Here is a 7,414-nt window from a genome sequence, read left to right on the forward strand (position 1 = left end):
CGCGCGCGCATCTTACATTATCTCTTTTTCCGTTTTCTTTGGACCAAAATGGTAAGCAAAACCCAAGATGTAACTGAGCAGAAAACACTTCAGCACAGACCATCTGGTGGGTAGACACAAGCTACTGTATCTCCCGTTGTTATTGGAACCTGCAGTGTGGGTATTCGGGGGAGTAGCAAACACCTGAGTGCTGGATATAGCAAAACACATTAATCAGTTTGAGGAATAAGAAAAAGTGATTCAGAAACAGCTCTACCACATTCAGCAAACAATGGAGATAGCAAGAGCGATAAGAGGGCTCCCAGAGACACTTCTAATAGGCAAGTTGAAGAGTGTCAATGAAACCACAGCTCTAACACAGGTGATTCGATTACTTTAGCACTATAATGTATTATTTTATTTTCTAGAGTCAATATTTGTTATTTTTTAGTTTATTGAGTAAAGGTAACTTTCAAATGCCAAAATAAAAAAAAAATCTTGCAGTAACCATAAAAAAAAAAAAAATGAAAAACCCAAATTCTAAGATGGACCAAGAGATTGTAGCGTAAATCATGTTAATCTTAAGTAGCCAAACAAACAGAGGAGAATCAAATGATAAGGCTACTCAGAAGCAATCACACATGACAGTCATTTTTTTCATTTTTACCTAACATCTTAAATGTATTTAAATACATTTCTCAAGTAGGAAAGTAGGGATATAAACCTCATATTATGAAATAAACATGATTTGTTCATTTTCTCAAACTTTTCTGAAGTAGTCTTTAAATTTACCCTCCACCCCTCTCCTTGTGTGTGTGTGTGTGTGTGTGTGTTTGTGTGTACACGCACAAACACATTGAATAGAAAATTCAGGCTAGAATTCCTACCATGCTATCTTGATTTTTATAGTTTTGTTGTACGACATATATCTTTAAAATACTGTGTCAAATTCCAGATCCTGGTAACTACGATATATTTAAAATGCAAATTTCAAGTCACTGTGGACGTACAGATAAATAGACTCTTGGTAAACTCAAAAATGCAATAGCTGGAATTAATACCAAAATGAAAGAGTATGTAAGGCACTAGCATTTCTGGGAACAGAACCAACGGTCTCACAAGGGAATGATACTTGCAAGCCACAGGGGCATACATTTAACCCAAAGCCTCCTGAGTCTAGGAAAAAACTGTTTCCCCATTAGCACATTTAAAAACAATTTCTCCCAAAAACAAAAGCAAATAATCCTAATAAACTACCATCTTTTCTGTTATTGATTAGCTTCTACTTTAGAATCCCAAAAAACATGACTAACAAAGCCACCGTGTTCTTTCCTTCACCAAATACTGAATAATAAGTGCTCTCCAGTTATGCCCACCCTGTGCTTATTTCACACATGGCACATGTATGTAAGAATGAGGAAATGAAATTATTATCCCTCTTACTCAGGTAAGGACATTGAAGAACTGAGAAATCTGCCTGGCATTGGTCTGCCTGTTGAAGAAGAAAAATTCAGGTTTTAATTTGTCTGACACTGCCAGTTTATTCCCCTAAGATAACTAACTCAGCACATGTTTGTCTCACTTTATATACTCCACAAATGTCTAAAACCAAACCAACTGGAGTTTATAGCTAGAAAACGATGTGGCTACACAATTTCATTTGTGCATGCGTGACATATCCCTTTTTAAAACGTTCCCTTATTTTTCAAAGAAATAATTACATCATCTACTGACATTTTCTGATTTTGATATGAAAGTGAACATTATTATTCTCCCATTAAACTACAAATCGCTAGTAAAATGCCAATGATTTGAAAAAACACCCAAATGACACTGTATTACTGGGTCACCTCTTTCTGTATAGAATGCCAGCCTTCCACTTGAATGAACTTCAATATTGTCTAGCTGCATTCCTTAAACATCACTTCGATGTGCTAGGGAATTGTAAATGAAATAAAGGGGAAAATGAGCAGGTTGTAATTATCTTGTCAAGATTTTTCTTGTGAACCTTTCTTTGGACAATTCACAAAAAAGAAGGCATCTCATTTTCTAATGCAGGGTATCATTTCTCTTTACAAACTGCATTAGCATTTTTGAGATTGCTGTACGGGGCCTTGATGATCAGTACTGAAGCGATATTGCAAAGGGAAATGTCAGTAAAAGGCAGTGGCATGGGGTAATGGAAAGAAGGCAGCCTTTGGAGCCTGTTATTTCTTATCTGGGTGAGAATCTACTGAATCTGAGATTCAGTTTCCTGTTTTGAAAAAGGAATGTAATAATATGCACCTCAAAGGGATGCTGTGACATTTAAACATGAGCTTATTTAAGGCACTTAGCTCTGCAACAAAGGAGATGCTCCAAAACATAACAATGAACACACAACCATGAGTGGAAACAGTCCTGGACATGATGTCAGAGAACTTGAACTTGAGCCCAAGACCAGCCATTTATTAGCTGTGTAATATTGAGGTCAATGAATCTCTTGGGACTCATTTTTTTCAGCTCTCAATGAAAAAGTATCCTTAAGTTACTTCAAACTCTTATATTCTATAGGCTAATAGACCTGTGGTCCATGATGGTAAGTTTTATATATAAGTGTCTGAAATATATTCTATATATTCACTGACGTAGACTCAATAAACGGGTATTCATTTAACAATGAATTTCCTGATGTTAGAATCTAGCAGAGTTAACAAAGGAATATCAGAAATCTCCTTTTTGGGGTATTTTAAAGTAATTTGGGCATCTTATCTGAAGCTGTTCTGGGGTTTATGGGGAGCCCCGCTTACCCCTGGGGGACCACTCCAGTATTTTACCCATGTATTTTATGAAATTCCTCATAATTATCTTTAGATATGCACCTTATTTTTTATAATATGTTTTTATAATTTTCAAAACTGAGTATACCTATGTAGTATCATTAAATGAGCTTAATTGCTCTATTTTTTTGTTTTAAGCAATGCATAATTCATATGCATTTTCTTTACTTTTTCACACAGTGTGGAGGACAGTTCAACAACCTTTTTAAAATTAAACATTTATATTTTGAAAAAAAAATTATATTTTTAGCAATGTGCTAGTGATTTTGAGAAGCCAGGGCTTTGCTGAGCCAGGAAGTCCTAGGCAGGTGTTTAATTAGACTAATTAAGCAACATGTAGTCACTTCCGGTTTTTCATTTGCTCTTTGGGAATGCAAATAAGCAACACAACTGATTGCCTAATTAGACTATTTAAAACCGACTCACTTTTTATAATATAGCCAAGGATTTCTTTTTTAACCCATAATTACAAACATAAAATATAATATGTCATCTGAAGTCCTACATATTTTGCTTTGTGATCTAACTACCATTTTTTTCTAATTTAACTTTTTCTCATATTACCTTAATATGAGTATAAGAAATAAGAGTAATAAAATGTACTTCAATATATAAAGGACATAAAACACTACATTTTTACTGCTCTTATAGTTTTGTGTTTTTTTCCTTAGCAAGGAATAACATGTAACTTCTCTTGCCTGATGCACTCTTAAGAAAAATCAATATTTTAGTTGTCCTAGGTATCAAATCTGAAAGACTCTCCTCATCAGCAATATAATCACTTAACTCAAATGGGTATACACCTCTTGTGGTCATCAAACTTCAGATGAAGAAGAGCAAAACATATTTCTTACCCTTCTTCTCCTACCTGTAGACAATAAGGATGCCCAAAAGTTCAATTTTAAATCACCAGACTACACAACAAATCCACGTCCACTTTGAGGTCCTCACAGTACTGTTTATATGCTCCTTAATAATATATGTATAAACTAGGGGGTGTGTATAAATGCAGCTCCAGTCAACCACGCAATCACGAGGGTAAATAACTCATACTCTACAGTATAATGTGCTGCCAGTGTTTTTTTGATACTGTGTTCTGTGTTTTGCATCCCATCATGTCTATAAAATGCCTCTTCTGTGTGTCCTGCTTCTAGAGGTAAGAAGAGGAGGAAGGTACTTACTCTGAGATTAAACTCAAGATAAGCGCCCAACTGTAGGCTAAAGTAAGTATTCTGAGCATGTTCAAGGTGGGCTAGGCTAAGTAAGCTATGACATTCAGTAAGTTAAATGTATGAAACACAGTCTTGATTTGTGATGTTTTCAATTTACAATGGAATTACCAAGGACATAGCCCCATAGCAAGTCGAGGAGCACCTGCATTCTAACTGCAAACTTCCAGCTATGTTTCATATGGCCTATGCGTCCACGCCCAAATAAGCACATTCTCACAGGTCCCCTGGCACATGGAGACATGCCCAGATATATGGATTCTCATGCACCATCAACGGCCTCTCATCATTCACTCACTGTGTTTTAATGACTTCCTCCTGGACTGGGCAGCACTGGAGAAAGAGGGGCCATAAGTGATACCGGGTAAATCTATGGGTCATAGTTATATAGTAGATAAACAGAAGTGAGAATCCCCAAGGCATTAAGTGGGGAGGTGTTTCACAATCCATGCAGTGATAATTTAAAAAAGTAAAGAACAATGAACAAAAGAGAGGACAAGAGATAGTCTTTTACTGTAATTAGATGATTCAATTTTTTGAGCTACCTGTATAAGTATAGTTATTACATTCTAGGATAAACTCTCAGGCCTTAAGCAATGCCAAGTTTTATGTTATCTGTTGATTACTAGCATCACGATATTAGACAAATATAAATGATGTTTTCCCAGCTGGCCCTTCTGCCAGTAAGGAAAGTACATTCTTGGAGCACCTGCTTTGTAAAAGCTTGTCTGCTGGGTATTTACAATGCTTTCTATCCATTAGTCTGCACAACTACACTGAGTAATGATATCAAACGTATGCCAAGGAGAAGTAACTCAGATGGGCTCTTGCTTCAAGTCACACAGAAGTCAGTAGCACAGCCAGAGTTTGCAGCCAGACCTCATTCTACCATCATCCTCGCTCTGATAATCTTTTATTTTTTGTTTCATTAGCAAGATGGGTTTTGACAGTTTAGATGGAGATGCTTTGTTTTCTGATATAAACTCAGATAATTCATATAAAGTAAGCATGCTGGCATGCTAAATGTGAAAGACACGCGTCATCGTGGAAGTGGGGTCACAACTTCTAATTACAATGAAAGCTGATGCAGCTCACTCACTGGGCCTAAATTCTGCAAAATGAAAAGTGTATGCAGTGAGAGAGAGTGTTGGACCAAGGCTCTTCTATGGTCCCTCCTAGCTCTGATGTGCCATGAACAGGAGGAAGCCGGACAGTCAGAGCAGCACACCGACAGGAGTGGGTGCCACAGGGAGCTGTGTGGCATGCACAAGCTACTCATGGGTGACCCGTTCTTTCTTTGAGGTGGTGGGTGCTAGCATAGAACATGAATATCTTCAGGAAACGACACTGAGTCTGCTTCATCCCCTTCACACCTAGAAACACACACAGAGAATACACAGAACAGCAGATGGTCCCCATGTTCTCACAAAGGTTTCTAGAGGAGCCACCTCCTGGAATTCACAGATCACCAAACCCTCATGGAAATGTAAGGGTTCCTAGTCTCCCCTTTCTGTGCCCTCTTCTCCTAAGATGTGTCACTTGTCACAATACGAGCAGGCACACTAAACAGAACCCAGAGTTAAGTGAGAAGAAAAGGGGTGAGAGAACCCGAGAAGCCAGCTGGGGAGAGCGTGGGGCCATCGCAAGCCATTAGGCACTAGGATGGTCTGTGTAAGGCTGGTGATACAAACTTCAGAAGCACCAACATAGGTGACACCCAGTGGGGCAGAGCAGGGCAAGGGCGGTAGGTAGGGAACGCCTGGGTACTGCTGATGCACTCAGCCGGGAAGTGGGTGCTAATGTCATGATGGGTCAGAGCAATTTGCCCAGGTGAGGCATGATCTAGGCCATAGCTGAGGGATGTGGAGGCAGAATCCAGGCTTTCTAAGCCAGCTAGGAGATAACAGAGCCAGGACCTCATCAGGGATTCAGGCCCCATGCCCCTGGGCTTCAAAACAGAGAAAGACTTCAGCAACCACAGAAAACAGGGGAGGGGAATGAATCAAAAAGATAAGTTCTTAAAACTGAAGCAGTAGAGCAGGGGTGGGAAATGCTAGAACTCACATGTATCCATCTCCTGGACACAAAGTGCCACATGTACAGAGGGTGCCCCCCAAAAACGTGTACACATTTTAAGGAAAACAACTGTACTAAAATTGTAATAATCTATACCAATAACAGAAGATGAATACAAGTCATGTGCATACATTTTTTTGGCACCCCTGGTGTTGGCGGGAACAGTTCCACAGCCCATACAGTAAGGACTATGCCCCAGGAACACTTGCTGCTCCTATTGTGAGGGACCTGGAAACTGGACAGGCCTGCAGCTCTTGTTCGCCTTCTAACCAGTCCAGGTATCCTCCTCTTATATATGAATCAGGCTTTGCATAGGAGCCAAGTGCACCCAGCTGAAGCGCATGAAACAGTAGCCTCTTACTGAATGACACAGTAGTGTTCTGGGAACAGTTTGTACCGTGCACCGTCTACATAGCTGATGCAGTAAGTCTACTGAATAGGCAACATTTGCATATATTTGGATCATAAAGTCATTCAAACAATGAGTAAGAGATTAACATTTTAACCTGGTACATAAAATATAAATACTTGATCCCCCCTGCAGTTGATTGTCACGTCTTACAATGCATCTCCCATTTTTACTTTTAACAGCTACTCTGATGTCACTCGGGGGAAGCAATCTATGATTAGAAATGACTTTTTCAAACAATGCAATTTAAAAGAGTCTCTTTAGAAGAGCGGAGAGGAGAAAGTGTTGCCAAAGAAAGCAGCAGGGTATCAAGACAGCCCTGCTCTAAATCTGGTTTTAAAAAGTCCAATATTTACAAGACCAACAGGACTTGTGAAGAGCAAGTGAGATAAAGAACAGTGTGAGCCTTCAGGGAGTGGGAAAGGCACTTAGCGAATTCTACTTATCTTTTTAGCAGAAAACCTTTCTTATGGAAATACCAATGCATTTTTTTTAAAGACCTTTATAAATGTTACAGTGTCCCATTTGTCTACTTTATTCTTTGGCTTTCTTAATTCATCATATTTCCATACCTTCACTTCCCTTTATACTAATCCCCCTTTTGAAAATAAAAATAAAAGACAGTTTAATTTTGTAGAAATGTTAAATGTTAAAAGTTCTTAGAGGGAAGAAAACAGCATCACAATAGAAAATAACATTCTCTCAACAACATAATCATAATCAGCCACAAACTAGATGTCTAAATTTAATAACTTGTTTTTTGTCCTCAAATATTTATTGAGCACCTACTATGTCTATGTGCCATATAAACCATAAAAAAGAACCAGTCAGAGGTGAAGAATACAGGAACTGAAATGAAGAATGCACTAGAAGGAATCACCAGCACCTAGATGAAGCAGAGG

Source organism: Hipposideros armiger, unplaced genomic scaffold, assembly GCF_001890085.2.
Source record: "Hipposideros armiger isolate ML-2016 unplaced genomic scaffold, ASM189008v1 scaffold_1432, whole genome shotgun sequence".
Classification (NCBI taxonomy): Eukaryota; Metazoa; Chordata; class Mammalia; order Chiroptera; family Hipposideridae; genus Hipposideros; species Hipposideros armiger.